Genomic DNA, 18,681 nt, shown 5'->3' on the forward strand with positions numbered 1-18,681 from the left:
GTGAGTAATAAATGACAGAATTTTCATTTTTGGGTGAACAAACCCTTTAAGGACAACCAGGAATACCAACATGTGACGTTCTACACAGAGCTGTTCATGTCAAGCCAAAACGAATCTGATGTGAATGCTTTTTACAAGTCGGAATCTCGTAATTACGACATGGCGTGAACACACCTACAGTATTTTATGTGTTTATCATGGAAAACATGTGGCTACATTAGATCAGCACAGGGAAGACATCAAGCTAAATAAGAAAATTACAAATAACACAAATTAGTTTATTAGCTCTAAATCATCATAGCTAGCTCTCTAAAATATGAATGTGAAAAACGCTTCTCAATCGATTGGCCCTATGTGTGTTACACCTCATTGCAGAAGTGACGTACACTTCCCTCACTAACGTGCTTTATCTTCTCGCACGTTTGGAGATGACACAACACAATTCCGGTAAGGGGGTGAATTCTTATGTAACTTCTTATGAAAATCTCCTAACTCATTATTAAGAGAAGATTATTCATAGTCTGAAAGTAAGCCCTTCTTTTCAGCAGGCCAAGTTGTCAGTTGCCAAGTTTTCAGCCATTTACTTTTATTTTTATTTTACTTTTTTTGTTGGGTTTCTGTAGGTCATATACTGGATGTCTTACATGATTCCACACTTTATGGCAGAACAGTGTCATTTCTGAGAAAATTTTAGTCACAGGATGATGATATGACATGGGCGTATTTTATGTTTTTGTTTCCACTCACTTAAGACATGATGTACAAGGAGGACTAGCTATATTAATGTAGACCTTTGTACCAGTAAACATTACATTTCAACCCCAATTCCATTGCATTTACAACCCAGACACGGTAAAAGCTTTTTCTTTTACACTTCTTTTATAACATTATGACAATCATTAAAATACCCATAGATTACATGGCATGAGAAGTGATGACATAAAAGGATCTTTTAAGCACGTTTCTAGACAGTCCCTTTTGAATTTAAATATGAAACTGAAATTTTCTAAAATGATACAGATTGACTATCATCTTGTATTTTCTTAGGTCATAAAATATTTCTGAATTGTAAGTAGCCCATTTATATGATTGATTGGCATTATGTGATGGAAGATGTTTCAGGGTATGAATTTATTGATGTCATCATCACAGTAACATAAATTGACAAAGTAGCAATGTGGTTTTATACAATTATACATCTGACTGACATTAAAGTGACTGAAAACAATTCAATATTTGTGTGCTTAACTGTAAATGCACCTGTGAATTCACAACTTGTGATGTTGTAACTATTTCATTTGTTTATCTGGTTCATTTGGTTAATTTTGTGGTTCATTTTAAGATTAATAAATGTATTGTATGGAGATTAGATGCATAGTCTATGGCTTATGTCAGTGTAGGACAGTGAGGACAATGACTTCCTCTGTTGTAACAGCGCTGGACTTTGACCTGTGAGGGTGCAGCTCTGACCATGAAGAGCGAACTTCCAGACAGTAACATAGATTTTCAGGTATATATTGGGCATTATTTAAAGCCAGTGTTTTTACAACACTTTTTTTTTATTTAAACAGGTTTACCTATAGTTTTCACAATACAATTTACAGCAAGTCAACCATTTACAACATTTGTTATAAATTAACACATTTCATTTCACAAAGTTAACAAAAAGGGTTTAGCTAGCGTGTGCAAAATTTATAAATATTCACTAAAAACATATATACATTTTTACATTTTTTCCTGACCGTGTAAGACATGTTCAAAATCCCAGCAGAATCACAGATCATCACATCTGTGCCATTGTCTTCCTCACTATTTAAATTCCTCACTATCCTTTGCATAGGTAGAATGAATCATAGTCCTTAGAAAAAGTCACGAGAATCCCAATTTTCCCCTTCTTTTTTCCCTTTAACCAGTCCAAGTGCTTGAGATACTCTTATGTTTGGTGTGATCATGATTCATGAATGTGAAGGTGAGGCAGAGACAGATTCTGAATATGCAGGAGGGGATTCCAGAGGGATTTCTGTCTTCATATGTAACTGCAAAATAAATTTTGTATACTCATTACCTTAAAAACCATTAACAGTGAACTTAAACATTTGAGGACAAGATTCATTCAATGATGTTGAAGATAATCGACAATATCTCCACGGTTACCTCGTTATAAGCAGGAGGCGGTTCGTAGAACTGTACGGTGCTGTAGCGTGGCGGTCTGTGCAGGTCATCATCGGACAGAGAGATCGGAATGACGTAGACAGACTGTTGATCCCTGACTTGAGCTTGAGCCTGCAGGCGCTCTATGCGCTGATTACGGGCCCGACAGAACATTTTACAGAAGGCAGTACAGCAGATTGCCAAAAAAACAGAGGTTATCACAGGTGCGAGGATCCTGAAAGAACAACAATTTTGCTATGTTAAGATCCAGCTTTAGTGTGAGCATGTGTGCTGATGTGATTTTGTGGCCTATAGAAAATAGAAACTGAATGGACCATGCCCGGCTTGAGCTTTGAGATGTAAAGTGGGCCAAGTGACATTCCTGTTGGGCCAGAGCTTTAACATTATTTACAATATTTTAGTTTTTCCCCATAAATGATTTTGCAACTTTATTTTATAACAAAGGGGGCAGGTCTTAAATAAGAATGAATGAACAAATTACAAGAAATAGCACAAATAAATACTACAAAAGATACAAATGAAATAAACAGATTTCAGGTATAGGTGTAACAGGATTCAGGAACAAAATACTGTCATGTATAAATTAAAGGTGCTCTAAGCGATGTCATGCGTTTTTAGGCCAAAACATTTTTTGTCACATACAGCAAACCTCTCCTCACTATCCGCTAGCTGCCTGTTCCCTGAACACACTGTAAAAAAACACGGTCTCTGTAGTCGCCACAAGCTCCAAAAACGGCAACAAAAACAAACTGGTGCAGCCTGGACCACAAATCGTAATAAACACGCTCCAGCCAATAATCGACAAGAATGATTTTAAATGCGCGTTCATGACTGTTTCAGGAAGCACGGATGGGAGGGGGAGGAGGAGGAGGAGGGAGGGTCTAGCTAGCCTCTGTTTTGTTTGACAACACTAAGAACGTCAACAGGAAGTTACTCCACCCAGGATCGCTTAGAGAACCTTTAAATAGGCTATATATTAATCCTATTAAAGCTAAAGAAGTCAGACAAGAGCAGATATGATTTTAGTTGTTTTTTATTTTATATATCTTTAACGTTAATGACACAAGACATCAGCAAGTATATTAAGCTACTGTCACTTTAAATCAGATTTTCTATGTTCATTAAGACTTTTTATTTTAACACAGTTAAGACTGTGCTTGCGAGGATACTCATTAAAACGGGCATTTTTATGTAATTTTGTGTGTATTTGTCCGATTAAGCGTGGTAAGACGCAAAAGAGAACTCAGTTCAGAGCTGGCGCGCTGTCTGTCTGGCACAGCTGTAAAAAAAGGTGAGTGAGAGTGAGAAAAAGGATGTGAGCAGATGTCTAATGAATTTCGTAACAGAGCTTATGTGTGTTCAGTTTGGAAGAAGAGCATTGAAAGCATGTATACATACTTAAATAATAAAAATCGATCACTGTAGTCCATGGCAATGAAGAAATTCCCAATTCAAAAGCAACTCTGTAAGGAAATAAATAAATTACATTTGGTGATGACAGATTTAATTATTAGATGATCATTAATATAGGCTAGATACATTTGATATTGAATTCATTGTGGGTTTTTTGCAGACTGTAGTAACTCAGGCATTATCCTATGAAAGACTGGACATGTATGATAATGAAGCAAGAGCTTAATATTCATCAAATGCATCTGTCTGGAGAAATATACAAAAAAAAAAAAAAAATCACTTGCAATATGAGAGAATTCTATATCACTTAACGAGTAAATGTGAAGTAAATACAGAAATTTCCAGGTCCTATTAGACCTTTGAGAATTAATGTGTGAATATTTAACCATCTTTAACCATCATAATAAACTTTTGTAACCCAATCAAATGTCAAAATGATGCAAGATGATAAAATCCAAGTTCAGTATTGAGGACAGATGTAAACGATAACAATCCGCATTCCGCAGTTATAACTAATAAATCAAGTGTGCGGAGGTCGAATACATCTTCTGAAGTAACAACAATGGTTTTATTAAAGGACAAGCCTTACACACTGCGTATTCCCAATTTCCATTCATAATTTGACAATTACATGTAAGCCAGGGCCACCAAGGTCATCTATCTATGGCCTACTTATTGGTCCCAAGGAAGATAAAAAAATTATCCCAGCCCCCATAAAATTTAGTGAATTGTAGGCCTATAGAGCAGCTCATGAGGTTCCCGCTTTCATGCTACACACACCCCTTCAAGAACCCCTTCTACTGACACCATAAAGCAACAGCTGCCATGTTGGTTTCTCCTATTTTTTTCTTGTCTCACTGCCTGCAGTGTATTTAAGACCATACCTGTCATTTCCAGTGATCAAAGGAATCACAAAATAAAAGAAACTCTAGATAATAAGGAAAACTTCCGCCTTCAACATTAGGCTACAGATCAATATATTTACACAAGCCCAGTCACATGTCAAGTGATATTCTATTGGCAGGTGAACATCATACACACTTTATTTATGTAGTTATCGAATTTATTTCTTAAACCAATCAGGTTTTTAAGCGCCAGACTGAAAAACAAATAAATAAAGTCTTACCTCAAAGAATTCAGGCGATTACGTCAATAATGTAGACTCCGAGTGCACTGCTCTGATTTGAGACCAAGTCTTATCTGAGGGAGGGGTTGTAGTGCTGATAGTGAAGTCTGAACACTTTTATGGTGACTGTCGACTGTTTAAAGACACAGCACCTATATCACGTGTTTCCTGTTGCAGAACATTGTCTTTGCAGCACTTCATTCTTTTTAATCATCACACAGCAACAATGTGCTTCATTATTATTATTCTTTCACTTTATTACTTCAATTTATCATTAAAGAACAGTCATTATGTTATCTATATCATTATATTTCCCCTCCCTGTTGAAAATGAAAGCTTTGGGCCAGCAGACATTTTTAGTAGTTTTGGTTTCGGTACAACTGGTCCATGACCACAAGCATGACTTTTCTGTCCCCAAATGCACATAAATCCCTAGAATTTCCCCTTTTATTTATGTGAAATAAATAGAATAGGAGCACATTTAGTTTGAAGAAACTATGGAAGGTTTAATATCTTTCATGAACATGAGTAACAATCTAAAGGAGAACAAAAAATTTAAATAATAAGGCTACTGGTGCATATGAGTCAGATCATCATTAATAAACAGGTCAAAAGATCTTTGTATAATGAGTGGATAGTAATAATTAACATGAAACAAATTAAAAACTTTATTCCAAGACATCAATGTCAACAGTTTATTGATTGTATAGACTCTAAATGCCTACTTGGTATCATGAAATTGTGACTGAATTTTGTATATTAACAGATTTCAGTCACTTACTAGGGTGAAAAAAGTTTGGGAAAATACTGCTACTCATTTGCTAGGGAATCAATAAAATGTTATCAATTTATGAGTAATAAAGGTTTACAATTAGAAAACTAAATTATATTACACAAATATATTATTTCATTATTTGCTCAACATAATTTAAACAAACACCACCCACTATCTGCTTTGTGAACTTATCAAATACAGCTAAATGTACAAAAATGTTTCTTTATATATTGTACATTTAGATTATAACTTAAAGTCCTGAGAGATCCATTATCATTATCATTATCATTATTTAAGACCAAAATAAACTTTAAAATAAGAGCGGCTTTTCATGTCCACACAAACTCCTCTCTGCTGGAAACATCAGTCAGCATGTTAGTTGGAATGTTTTAAAACTTCAGCCAGTCATTTCACTGTTTCATTTTATAAAATGCGAATACAAAGTGCCTTCACTTTGGTGGTTTCAAATAGTTGGTTCACTGACATTCTGGATTCTTATGGCCAGTTAAGCAGTGGACTCCACATAGTTGCCAGGAAAATAACCCTTTACTCCATTCAGAACGCCCTCTCACCAGCCATCCTCATTCCTGCTGGTGAGGTAGATGATGTCCCCCTCCTGAAAGATCAGGTCACCTGGCTTGCCTGCCTCGTAGTTATATAGTGCCACCACTTGGTAGGAAAAGGAATTACAATGGAAAATCAGTACCTTTAGATATCTTTTAAGGTCTTACATTCTGAATGTCATTACCAGTGGTGGACAAAGTACACAAATCAAGTACTTGAGTAAAAGTACAGATACTAGACACATTGACAGAGCTTAAATAGGTTACAGATCAGTCTGACTTCATTATGAATTATTATCAACTGTCACAGTTAACATTTTAAGAAAAAACTATGCAAACAAACCATTTGAAACTGCTATGGCAGTGGGGAAGATGCATGGGAATTAATTTGCATTATTTTAACGTTATGTTTAGTTTACGTTTAGGATCTCCCATTCTTGGCTCATTTTGAGTCAGACTTGTCAGTGTATTGTTAACTGGAGGGAGACTCGCTCTGACCAGATCATGTGAATCATTGAGTTGCTAACTTGAGAACGGATGTGATCGAATCAGTCCAATTTACAAAGTGAATTGTTCAGTGCGATTTGCGATCCAATTTAACAGGTTAAGAATTAGCTTGTTCATGAATCGGACACTGTTTTCGCATCTCGGAGCGGGTGACAATTTCTTCATTTAAAAATAACAAGGAACAACATATTTTTATGAAATGTAGTGGAGTAAAAAGTATGATATTATGCTTTGGAATGTAGTTTTTACAGTTCAGCTCATAACTGCAACAAAAAAATGGGTGATCACAAAGAAATACATTGTAAAAGTATATTTTATTATAAATCTCTAGGGGAAGACATAACAAGGGAAAAAAATAGAAGAAACGTTCAAAAACTCAGACGGTTGCATCCAAGGCCACTAAATGAAAGGAATAGCGAGGATCTGCTGGCGTAGAATTCTTAAACCAAGGACACCTGCCACCTGTGCCCAATCCTGCAAGAGCAAGAACAAAAACAGAACTCCACACACACTGTTAGCAAACAGACAGCAATTTTTATACCTGCAGCCAGGTGTTCTTAATTACAAGTGGATGTCCACCAATGACGAATAAAACAAAAACAAAACTGTAACACCTCTCCTAATAAAGAAGGAGGACCTTACCTAAGGGCCTCATTCCTTAACCCATTTCAGGTCAAATTAAATCCCATCACCAGCACTTAATTTCAGCAACCCACTCAGCAGTCAGCCAAAACCACCTTTCCCATCTCACTCTTAGTATCTCCTCCAGCAATTCTTGGAGCGAAAAGCAATATTTAAGGTGAGAAAAACACAGAATGAAAAAGTCAAAAGTATTAATCTCCACACGGAGCACAGGACAGGGTGTCAGCCAGAATATTATCCACACCCCGTATATGGCAGATAATTAAAGAGTAGGGCTGTAGAAATAGAGACCATCGAACCAAACGTTACCAAAAAAAACACTATAGGAGCAGTACCACTTGTCAGATAGACATCAAAATGTTGTAATGCCCAAATCAATGCTAATGTCTCTTTCTCAATTGTTGAGTAATGTACTTGATGAGAATGAAATTTACGAGAAAAGTAACAGACCGGATGGTCTACACCACTTTCATCAGTCTGTAATAATACAGCTCCAGCACCAACTTGGCTTACATCCACCTGGACCTGGAAAGGTGAACCAATGCAGGGTGCAGCCAAGACTGGTGCTGTACTAAGCAACATTTTGACATTTTCAAAGGTCTGTTGACAAGATAATGACCACTCAAATTTTACTTTTGTTTTCAACAAATCAGTTAAAGGAGCCACTACAGATGAAAAATTTGGACAAAAGCTCCTGTAATATCCAACCATGCCTAAGAATCGCATTAACTCCCTTTTAGTACTTGGTGGAGGGAAATTGTCAATAGCCAGAACCTTAGCCCTCACAGGGCGCACCACACCCTGCCCAGCTACCTTACCCAAATAGGTTACCGTTTCCCTGGCGAACTCACACTTTGCCAAGTTAACGGTTAATTGAGCCTCAGCAAGACATTCAAATAGGGCTCAGATGCGGGAGAGATGTTGTTTCCAGGTCTGACTATAAACCACAATGTAGGGAAAACACCCTAGGAAGTAAAATTAGCTCAAATGAATAAAGAGTTGTTTAGATTACGACCGAGCAACTGATTCGTCCAGCGTTCATTTGCTCGAGCCGTAATAAGCTCTTACGGATATAAATATCCAACAATCGTGAAAACACTGATTAGAGCACGGTAACTAAATCGATAGTTTAAGACATCAAATTTTAGAATCACATAATACAAGACACTTTCTTTTTAAAATCTACAAGAGATTTTATTTATTCGAACACAAACTAATCTATCACAAAGACACGCACATACCCACACACATACATTCATACACGTTGCAGTAAGAAGGAAATGAGAGAGAAAGAGTTTTGAAGGAGAGAGAGAGAGAGAGAGAGAGTGATATGATTAACAGAATTCCTATCAATGCATTTCAAAGACCCGAACGAACCATGAATCATTAATTTAAATGCACCAGTTCAGTTTTCATCTGGAGGTACTTGCTTGCGTTGACTTAAAGGTGAATTTCCCTCGTCGTGCAGAGAAGGGTTTCTTAAGTCGATGATTGGTCCAGGTCAGGTCCGTGTGGAACAATGAAAGGAAGTCTCTTTGTCGCTGGAGTTGAACTTTGCGGCGAAACTTAGGACACAAGACTTTCAGCGGTAAAGGAAAATTAAGTAAAGAAAAGAAAAGTGAGTGAAGGTTGGATGGCTTGAATGAGCTGCTTGTCTGTTCTTCTTGTTACTCCATTGTTCTTGGTACTTGTCTTGGCTTCTTTTCCCAGAACTAACCAACTCCTAGTTCACTATCTTGCAATATGATAATTTAAACTTAGTTGTTTGTCACAACTCTGAGGAGTCTTGGCCAATCAGACATTGTCCTGTTTCAAGAGGGCCTTCCTCTGCCCCCAATAAAACATAAGTGTTACATCCCGGTCTGTCTCTGCTTTAGCAGAGTGCCATTTTAACATAATTTCTATTAACTGGAATATGATACATTTTAAACAGATTTCATTCAAACCATGATTTAAGAAAGATGAAAAGAAATGAATCAAGTCCAAATAAGGCATACTTTCAGTCATTCAGTCAAGAGTTAACATATTTACATGAATTGTGAGTGTTCTAAAGCTTAACTGTTTACAGGTAGTACTTGTGGACACATAATGCAAAATGTATGTAGTTAAAAGATGTTTGATAAGTCCATTAAAATTGTTGGAACAATTTTGAAGCAGTTTTATTTGTAGAACAGTCTCTTTGGCTTTCCTGTGAAGTAAGGAAACAAAAGGGGTCTGCATTGTCTCTCTGTTTCTTTGCTCTGGTGATCAAAAGATCTATCTTCTTGGGTGACCCTTTGGTATGTCACTTCTCCTGCTATCAGGAAGCATAGGGTGTCGTAAAAATAATCAGCCTCAGACCCAGTAACTCCTCAATAGATCGAATTTACTGACGTAGGTGGCAAAACCAATTTGGTCTATACAATCCTCCATGCGTGGTAGAGGGAAAGAATCAGGTTTTGTGATATTGTTTAATTTATGGTAATCTGTACAAAAACGGTATGTACCATCTGGTTTACCAACCAGTAAACAAGGAGATGCCCAGCTGGAAGAAGATGGCTTTGCAATATTATGTTCTAACATATACTTGATTTCAGATTGTATATAACGCTGCTTATCCAGTGATACACGATAGAAGCGATGACGTATAGGTTTGGCTTCTCCAACGTCTATGTCATGCTCTATTAGATGAGTCTGAGTCGGAGCATCTGAAAACAAAACCGAAAACTCAGAAATTAAGGACATCAGCTCAGCTCTTTGTTGATCAGGTAAATGTTTCACCATGCTCTCCAAATAAGTTAAAGTCTCAGAATTTTGAAAAAGACAATCGTCACGTGTCGTAATATCTTCAGGCAAAACTGTCAGTAGCGACTGCAACTGGAGTCACCTCAGCCACAACGGAACGATTATAAAACAGTTTTAATAGATTAACATGGCTCAACTGAGTCCGTCTTTTACGTTCAGGTGTAGAAATCAAGTAGTTCTGATCAGATACCTTGCGAACCACAGTATAAGGAAACTAAACTAAAAACTAAAGCAAACTAAAGCCCAAATTATCCTGCAAGACCTCCCGAGGCGCTAGCAACAACCATGGCAAACCCTCCTCCCAGTCACGATTGAGCTCCACACAATACGCCCGCAACAGAGATTTTAAGGTCTGGTGAAAGCATTCCAAAACCCCTTGACTCTGTGCATGGTAGGCAGTAGATCCATTATGCCTCACCCCAAGTTGTTTTAACACCTCCTGAAACATACCAGAGGTAAAGTTATTTCTTTGATCACTTTGAATGACCTTGGGAATACCAAAAATAGATATAAATTGAGTCAAGGCCTTCACTATAGAACGGGTCGTGATGGAACGGAGAGGATAAGCAGCTGGATATCTTGTACTTTGGCACATAACAGTAAGAAGATAGATGTTACCTGACTTTGACGGTGGTAATGGACCGACACAATCAATTATCAAGTGCTGGAAAGGTGCTTCCACAGCTGGAATAGGATACAGAGGAATTGGTTTAAGAGGCTGGTTGGGTTTACCGGTTAATTGACATGTTGGACAAGTTTTAATGTACTGTCTAACATCCTTTTTCATACGAGGCCAATAAAAGTAATGCAACAACTGTCCATACACCTTATTTACCCCGAAATGACCAGCTACATCTCCATGTGCCGTTTTCATGACTGTTTCCCTCAAAGACGTAGGGACAACAACCTGAAAAGATGCCTGACCCAACAATACATCCTTCCCAGACAGCCACTTCCTAACCAGTAAACCATCTTCAACAAAATAGCCACTTGCTACTTCTCCCTTCTTATTTAAAAGCAAAACAGAAGTAAACATTTCTTTTAAAGTGTCATCCTCCTGCTGAGCTTTAATCAACTCCCCACGTGAAATAAAAGAAGAAAGAACAGAGAGGCCGGTTACAGTCATCTTCAATGTATTTTCAGACTTGGGCTCCAAATCCTGCAAAACATCAGAATTATTCTTACTCATAGCACAAGTAACTGCACAGGACACGAACACATCAGGAAATTGTGATGCATCAGTTTGATCCTCCAAGAGGGATAAGCTGTTACAATTTGAGGTGGTGGAATGTCTCTCCACACATGACCACCAGCCAAGTTGTTACCTAAAATCACAGAAATTCCCTCAACAGGCAATGATGGTCGCACACCTACAATCACTGTGCCATTAATCAATTCCGATTAAATGACTATTGTGTGTAGTGGAACAGACAAACTTTGCAGTCCAATTCCCTTTATCAGTACCTCCTTACCAGTACTTGAATCAGCAGAAAAGGGTAAAGCAGACTGCAAAATAAAAGTCTCCAAGGTTCCTGTATCCCTTAAAATCTTGACAGGAACTTTATCTCTGCCCCCTACAAGAGACACAAAACCATCTGTAATGAATGGAGCATACATGTGATTTTCCTTTAATTTCCATTAATTTCCTCATAGTTGTCAAAGCCATCTACTGGTGGTGATGGGGGCGGTGCTGGAATCTCAAGGTCTAAATGTACATGGACACACAATGTTAACACATATAGACAACACTAGAGCAAATGCACCTTTAATGCACAAGCAAAGTGTGTGAGTTCTGTGCCACAAACTGCATAAAAAAAAAAAAAGAATTTCCACTTCAAACACATGGAAGACCACACCGGCAATTACATAAATAATAATAATAATAATAATAACAATGCATTCTCTCTGTGGGTGTTCATATGTTAAAAAAAAAAAACAACAACAAAAAAATTATGTTTGCAGTTCAATTTGTTGACAGCACAACTTACACACTTCACTTTTAAAGGAAAAGTTCATTAATGATAAAAACAAAAAGCCACCATTATGGCTTCAAATAACTTGGAATATAGTTGTAACGAAGCTGGACTCAGGCAGGGATCCATGTGCAAAGCCTTTATTAAAAGTGAGCGTGGTCGTACAGGCAGGGTCAAACGGGAACAAACAGGAACAGCAAGGGACAGGCAGAGTCATGGTCGGGATACAGGCAATGATCAGGACAGGCAGATATCACTCACAGGTCAGTATACAAAGCACAGGTCAGGGGTAGGCAGCAGAGGATCGTAGACGGTAGACAACAGGTTCAGCAACAGGCAGACGGATAGGATAATAACGCTCAGAAATGTTCACCAAGGCAAAACTAGACTTCACGATGAACTGGTGTGTGTGTGAAGCGTTCTTTAAGTTGCTGGAATGCATTAATGGCAGCGGGAGTCCATTTCAGTTGGTGCTGACCTTTCTTGACCATGCTGGTGAGTGGACAGGCTATGGTACTTAAGTTGCGGATACACCATCGATAGAAGTTAGAGAAACCCAGAAATCGCTGCATTTCCTTGAGGGTATTGGGTCGTGGTCAGTTGAGAATGGTGGTGACTTTTTTTTCATCCATGGCGATGCCCTCAGGACTGATGATGTATCCGAGGAATGAGGTAGATGTCTTGTGGAAATCACAATTCTCAGCTTTGGCATACATTTGGTACTGAATCAGTCTTTGGAGAACCTGTCTGACCTGTTGGATGTGTTCCTCCATGGTGTCAGAGTAAATCAGGATATCATCTATGTAAACAATGTCAAATCTGTTAAGCATGTCCCTGAACACATCGTTAATGAAAGCTTGGAAAACAGACGGACTATTGACTAGCCCGAAGGGCATAACAAGATATTCGTAGTGCCCAGTAGCAGTAGAGAAGGCGGTCTTCCACTCATCCCCCTCTCTGATGCGGATCAGATTATATGCACTGCAAAGTTAGAGCTTGGTGAAGAATCTGGCTGTGCGAAGCTGTTCCAATGCTGCAGGAACTAGGGGCAGAGGATAATGGAACTTGACAGTTATATCATTCAGACCACGGTAATCAATACAAGGGCGAAGACCTCTTTCTTACTCACGAAAAAGAAGCCTGCAGATGCTGGTGACGTAGATGGACGGATGAAGCCTTTGGCTAGTTCTTCCTCTATATACTTCTTCATGACCTCAGACTCAGGCTGTGATAGCAGGAATATACGACCCTTGGGAGGTGTCGCTCCTGGAATGAGACCGATGGCACAGTCATAAGAGCGATGAGGAGGTAGTTGCGAGGCACGTACCTTACTGAAAGCCAGGGACAGGTCTTGGTATTCGTCAGGTAGTTGGAGATCAGGAGTGGATTTGATGGTTTCTGGGGATTCGGCGGCTTGGATAGTTCTGATGAAGAGAGGTGTGGAGTGTGACAAACATTTAGCTATGCAGTTCTTATTCCATTGAATGATTTGTCCTTCTCTTCAGCAGATATGGGGATTGTGAGTCTGTAACCATGGCAAACCTAGTATGATGGAGGAGGTAGAGGTGGGTAATGCATGAAACTGGATAAGCTCGGTGTGAAATATACCAATCTGCATGGTGATTTGTTGTGTGATGGTGTTGACTCGTCCTGAGCCCAAGGGCCGACCGTCTATTGCTTCCACTGTGAGAGAAGAAGAGCATTCGATTAAAGGAATCTTGCATTGTTGGGCATAAGTTTGGGACATGAAGTTCCCCGCTGCCCCAGAGTCCAGTAAAACTCTCGTCTCTAAACGGACGTCGTTAATTATCAGAATAATGGGTACAGAAACACACGTCAGAGCTGTAATACGGGTTAGATTCACTCACCGACCGTGGGTTCTCTGGGCAAGTTCAGACTGGGCAGTTGTTTCGTACGTGACCAGGACTACCGCAGTATAGACACAGACGGTGGGTCATCCGGCGGTTTCTCTTCTCCTCGGATAAGTGGTAAGCGTTAATCTGCATGGGTTCTGGGTTATCTGAATTGGGAGGTTGTATGGAGCGCACACTGCGTTTTTGACCAGCTTTATGTGATCGTATAAGATTATCCACATGAATGGCTAGTTCGATGAATTGATCCAAGCTCTTGCCTTCGTCACGACTTGCTAATTCATTCTGCAACTTATGAGATAATCCCCTAACAAACTTTTAATGTGTCACTCACCCAGTTCGTCTGTGCAGCAAGCGTGCGGAAAGTGAGAGCGTATTCAGCCGCTGACTTACGTCCCTGTGTTAATTCCAGCAGGCGATCACCAGCTCCTTTCCTTCACAAGGGTGATCGAAAACCTCTTTGAACCTCTGCATGAAGTAATCATAAGTGGGAAAGGCAGCCCCATCATCTCTCCACACAGCCGTTATCCATTCAAGTACTTTCCCAACAGAGAACAAACTAGAGCAATCTTACTGGCATCGGTGGTGTACATGGCAGGTTGCTGACTAATGAACATAGAGCATTGGAGGGTGAAGCCCTTACATTTCGTGGGATCGGCGTCAAATTTTTCTGGCAGAGAGAGGCGGGGATTCACGTTCCTGCCGCGTGAGTAATGGCGGCTGCGGCGGGTGGTGGATGCTCCGCTGGAGCAGCTCTCTGAATCCCTTGCAGGGCTTTTACCAGCTCCACCGTGAGAGTGGTGAGGCAATTGAGCTGGTGTCGAGGCAACATAAATCCATATTTAAGAAGTTATGAAGTAAAATATCTAGCTTCCGCCAGACCACCTTCTGTAGTCAACGTACGAAGAAAGTGTAAAACTCTTGCAGTTCAAAAAGCTTACACTGCATCCTACACCTTCCCTATTCAGCTTATGGAAAAAGTGTAACTGATGCCAGTTTACACTTTCTTTGTAATTGAATACAGAAGGCAGTCTGGTGGAGGCTAGATATTTTACTTCATAACTTGTTAAATATAGATATTTTTTTTACACAAACATATCGCTTCACTTCAGAAGGCCTTTATTAACCCCCTGGAGCCATGTGGAGTATGTTTATGATGGATGGATGTGGATGGAGGCTCTTTCTTTAGCTCATACTCATGACTCCTGTTCACTGTCATTATAAAGCTTATATTATAATGCATCAGGATATTTATTAAAATATCTCAGATTGTGTTCATCAGAAAGAAGAAAGTCATATACACCTAGGATGGCTTGAGGGTGAGTAAAGCTTGGGCTAATTTTCATTTTGAAGTGAACTAATCCTTTAACACTAACAACAATGTAGTGCATAAATTGCATGGATTAATTCTATCATGCCCTTTTTAGTTTATTGTTTATGTCGACCTGCCAGGGGACTGCGGGTGAAAATTTACGTTTAGCTAAACCCAGTACAATGCATGGAATGGAAACATTTATGTTAAAAATTGTACATTGTCCCTTTATAAATAAAGTAAAGTAAACCCCTAAAACTGACAGTGTGAATGTAGTATTTCTTTCCTTTAGTGTGAGAATTTTTTTATTTTTTGGAGAAAATGTGCTGATAATCTGTTAATAAACAGAAAAAAAAAATTGTCTGATTTTCACTGGGCTGTTCTTGTATAAATGTCCACAAACACCTCTAGGAAGCCCAAATCAGCAGACAGAGAAAATATGATGTATGCCTTCACATCCTGGAGTAAGATGGAAGCTGATATTAAAGCTGATTAGAAGAACAATCTGCAAATTGCCTGATTTCTGAAATAAAATGTTTGGAGAAATAATGTGTGAAAAAATAAATGACTAATTGCATGATTTTAACAAAGTCCCAAAAAATATTGACAGCATTTTATAAATGTCTACCTATATGTACTTATGTCTACCTATAGGAATACAACACCTATTACGGCATCTATATATAAGCTCCTCAGTATTATCAGCAGCTATTGCATTTCTCACAGAACCATATTCGGGTCGGCCAGAACGGGGCTACTAATATGAGACGGACCCCGCCCCGACGAACCCTCTCCAGAACTCCTGGGAGCAGAGCAATCGGGGGAAATGCGTACAGACGCAGCCTCAGCCACGTCTGTACCATGGCATCCAACCCCAGCGGGGCTGGATGGGTTAGAGAATACCACAACGGGCAATGAGAGGTCTCTTTCGAGGCAAATAAGTCGACTTCTTCGCGACCGAAATTCTTCCAAACGAGCTCCACCACCTCGGGGTGAAGTATCCACTCCCCGGGCCTCGGCCCCTGCCTCGACAGGATGTCTGCCCCCACATTTTGATGCCCCGGGATATGAGCTGCTCTCAGGGAGAGGAGCTTCCCTTGGGACCACAGGAGGATCTGAATTGCTAACTTGCACAACTGGCGAGACCTCAGACCTCCCTGATGGTTGATATAGGAGACTACCGACATGTTGTCTGTGCCACGTGGTGGCCCCTCAGGTCTGGGAGGAAGTATTTGAGTGCTCGAAATACCGCCATAATTTCCAGCCGATTTATGTGCCAGGAACGATGATGGTCCTCCCAAAGACCCTGAGCCGAGCAACCACTTATGATCGCCCCCCAGCCTGTGAGAGACGCATCCGTCGTTAGCATTACGCGATGACAAGAAGCCCCCAACAAAGGTCCCTGGGAGAGGAACCAAGGCTTCTTCCACATAAATAAGGCACAAAGGCATCGCCACATGACCTTGATCATGCGGAAAGGATTTCCCCTCAGAGAAAACCCCCTGGTCCTGAACCACCACTGTAAGGGTCTCATGTGCAGCAGGCCAAAAGGTATCACGTTGGACGTAGCTGCCATCAGACCCAACAGTCTCTGAAACTGTTTTACAGTGCGTGACTGGCCTAATTTCACCCCATTCACGGCTGAGAGAATGGAATTCACCCGAGCAGGAGACAGACATGCCTGCATCATGGTGGAATCCCAGACTACCCCTAGATAGCTGGTAGTTTGAGCTGGAAGAAGCACACTCTTCTTGGCATTGAGTCTCAGCCCTAACCTTCTCATATGTGACAGAACTACATCTCAATGTTGAACTGCCTGTTGCTAGGATTGAGCTAGAATCAAACATTCGCCAATATAATTTAGTACGCGGATGCCCTGGAGTCTCAGGGGAGCCAGAGCTGCATCCACGCACTTTGTGAAGGTGCGGGGTGAAAGAGATAGGCCGAACGGAAGAACCTTGTATTTGTAAACTTCACCCCCAAAAGCAAACCTGAGGAATTTCCAATGTGAAGGATGGATTGATACATGAAAGTAAGCGTCTTTCAGATCTATTGTCACAAACCAGTCCTCGGACCTGATCTGTGTGGTGATCTGAGTGTAAGCATCTTGAACTTGAGCTTTTGTACTGAACGATTTAACATGCGTAAATCTAGAATGGGACGCAACCCTCCATCCTTCTTCGGAACGATGAAGTATCGGCTGTAAAACCCTGACTGTTTGCTGGGAGGAGGAACCCTCTCTATAGCTCCTTTTTGCAAAAGTGTCATAACTTCTTGTTCCATTACCAGAGACTGCTCGGGGCCCACCACTGTAGGGAGGACCCCATTGAATTGGGACGGGAGAAACCCGAACTGTATTTTGTAACCCTTTTCTATCATGAGCAGCACCCATCGAGAAATATTGGGAAGACGTTTCCATTCTTCTAGAAATTCTACTAAGGGAACCAGTCTCTCGAGACTGGCCTCTGGTGTTTTTTGGGCATTTGACTCAGAGCCCTGAAGCGGCGCACCGACAGGGAACAACTGAATCAAATCCTGGCCGGCCCTCCTCAGAGGGGACCACTGCGCCCTGAAGCACACAAGGTGGCAGGGTTGGCAGAACGGCCCCCTGATGGCACCGAAGAGGGGTTAGAACTACAGATTTTAATACAGGACCCTCTCCGGAGGGGGCTGCCCTCAGAAGTCCTGTGCCACTGGCGTCAGGACTTCTTCGAAGCCTTACTCGCGATAATGACAGTCCGCACATCTGTCTTACCTTTGGAAGGCTTCGATTGTGTCGCCGGTCCCGGTCCCCAAGCTATTTTCGTGGGAGCACGGGTGGTGACACTCTGTTTTTGTTGCGCTCTATGTGCGGATGGCTTGAACCCCAGAAATGAAGCCGCCGTGCCTCGGCAGCATCGGGACCAAATCCCTGGGGAACACTAGCCGCGGCGCCCTCTTTATCTTTTTCAAAGAACGGCAGGCGTGAACGGAGTGTACGGAGCATTAACTTTTCGCAGTGCACACAGACAGCTCCCTCGAGAGCTGCCTGGGCATGCTCCACTCCCAAACAAGCAACGCACATCTCGTGTGTATCCCCGCCCGTGATGAAGCGAGGGCAGGGAGGAACACACTTGACAAATTGCTGCTTGCTTGTCACCATAATATGTGTCTTTTCTACAATAATAATAATATATATATGCTTGGTGGAAAACAGAATATACTCTTGCTCTCGGACTGAGAGATATTTTCGAGCTGTATTTGTAACAGACAGACAACACCAAATAAGACACAAGAAGAGCGCTGCTTAAAACACAGAAGCTGGCGTTCTTTGTTCTCAGGAGTGCTTTATAGTTTCCTGGTCCGTGACGTCACCCGCTCTGACGTCCCGTCACACTATTGGTTCGATTTCACAAGTACTTCAAGACATAATCACGCAGAGGTGATCCCAATGCGATTCAACGCAGCGTCGATGTTCCTATGAAAGGGAACTGAAATTTTCTAAAATGATACAGATTGACTATCATCTTGTATTTTCTTAGGTCATAAAATATTTCTGAATTG

General features: G+C 40.5%; 1 long non-coding RNA gene across 1 annotated transcript; it reads right to left on the minus strand.

The window, feature by feature from the left end:
* Positions 1–1,527: 1,527 nt before the first annotated feature.
* Positions 1,528–6,181, minus strand: LOC125277952. The gene is made up of 4 exons (XR_007187019.1): positions 4,712–6,181; positions 3,571–3,635; positions 2,155–2,386; positions 1,528–2,036 (listed from the first exon to the last, which is right to left on the minus strand). It is a non-coding gene; the product is annotated as an uncharacterized LOC125277952 (long non-coding RNA).
* Between the last annotated feature and the right edge of the window lie 12,500 nt (positions 6,182–18,681).

Source organism: Megalobrama amblycephala, linkage group LG1 (genome assembly GCF_018812025.1).
Source record: "Megalobrama amblycephala isolate DHTTF-2021 linkage group LG1, ASM1881202v1, whole genome shotgun sequence".
Lineage (NCBI taxonomy): Eukaryota > Metazoa > Chordata > Actinopteri > Cypriniformes > Xenocyprididae > Megalobrama > Megalobrama amblycephala.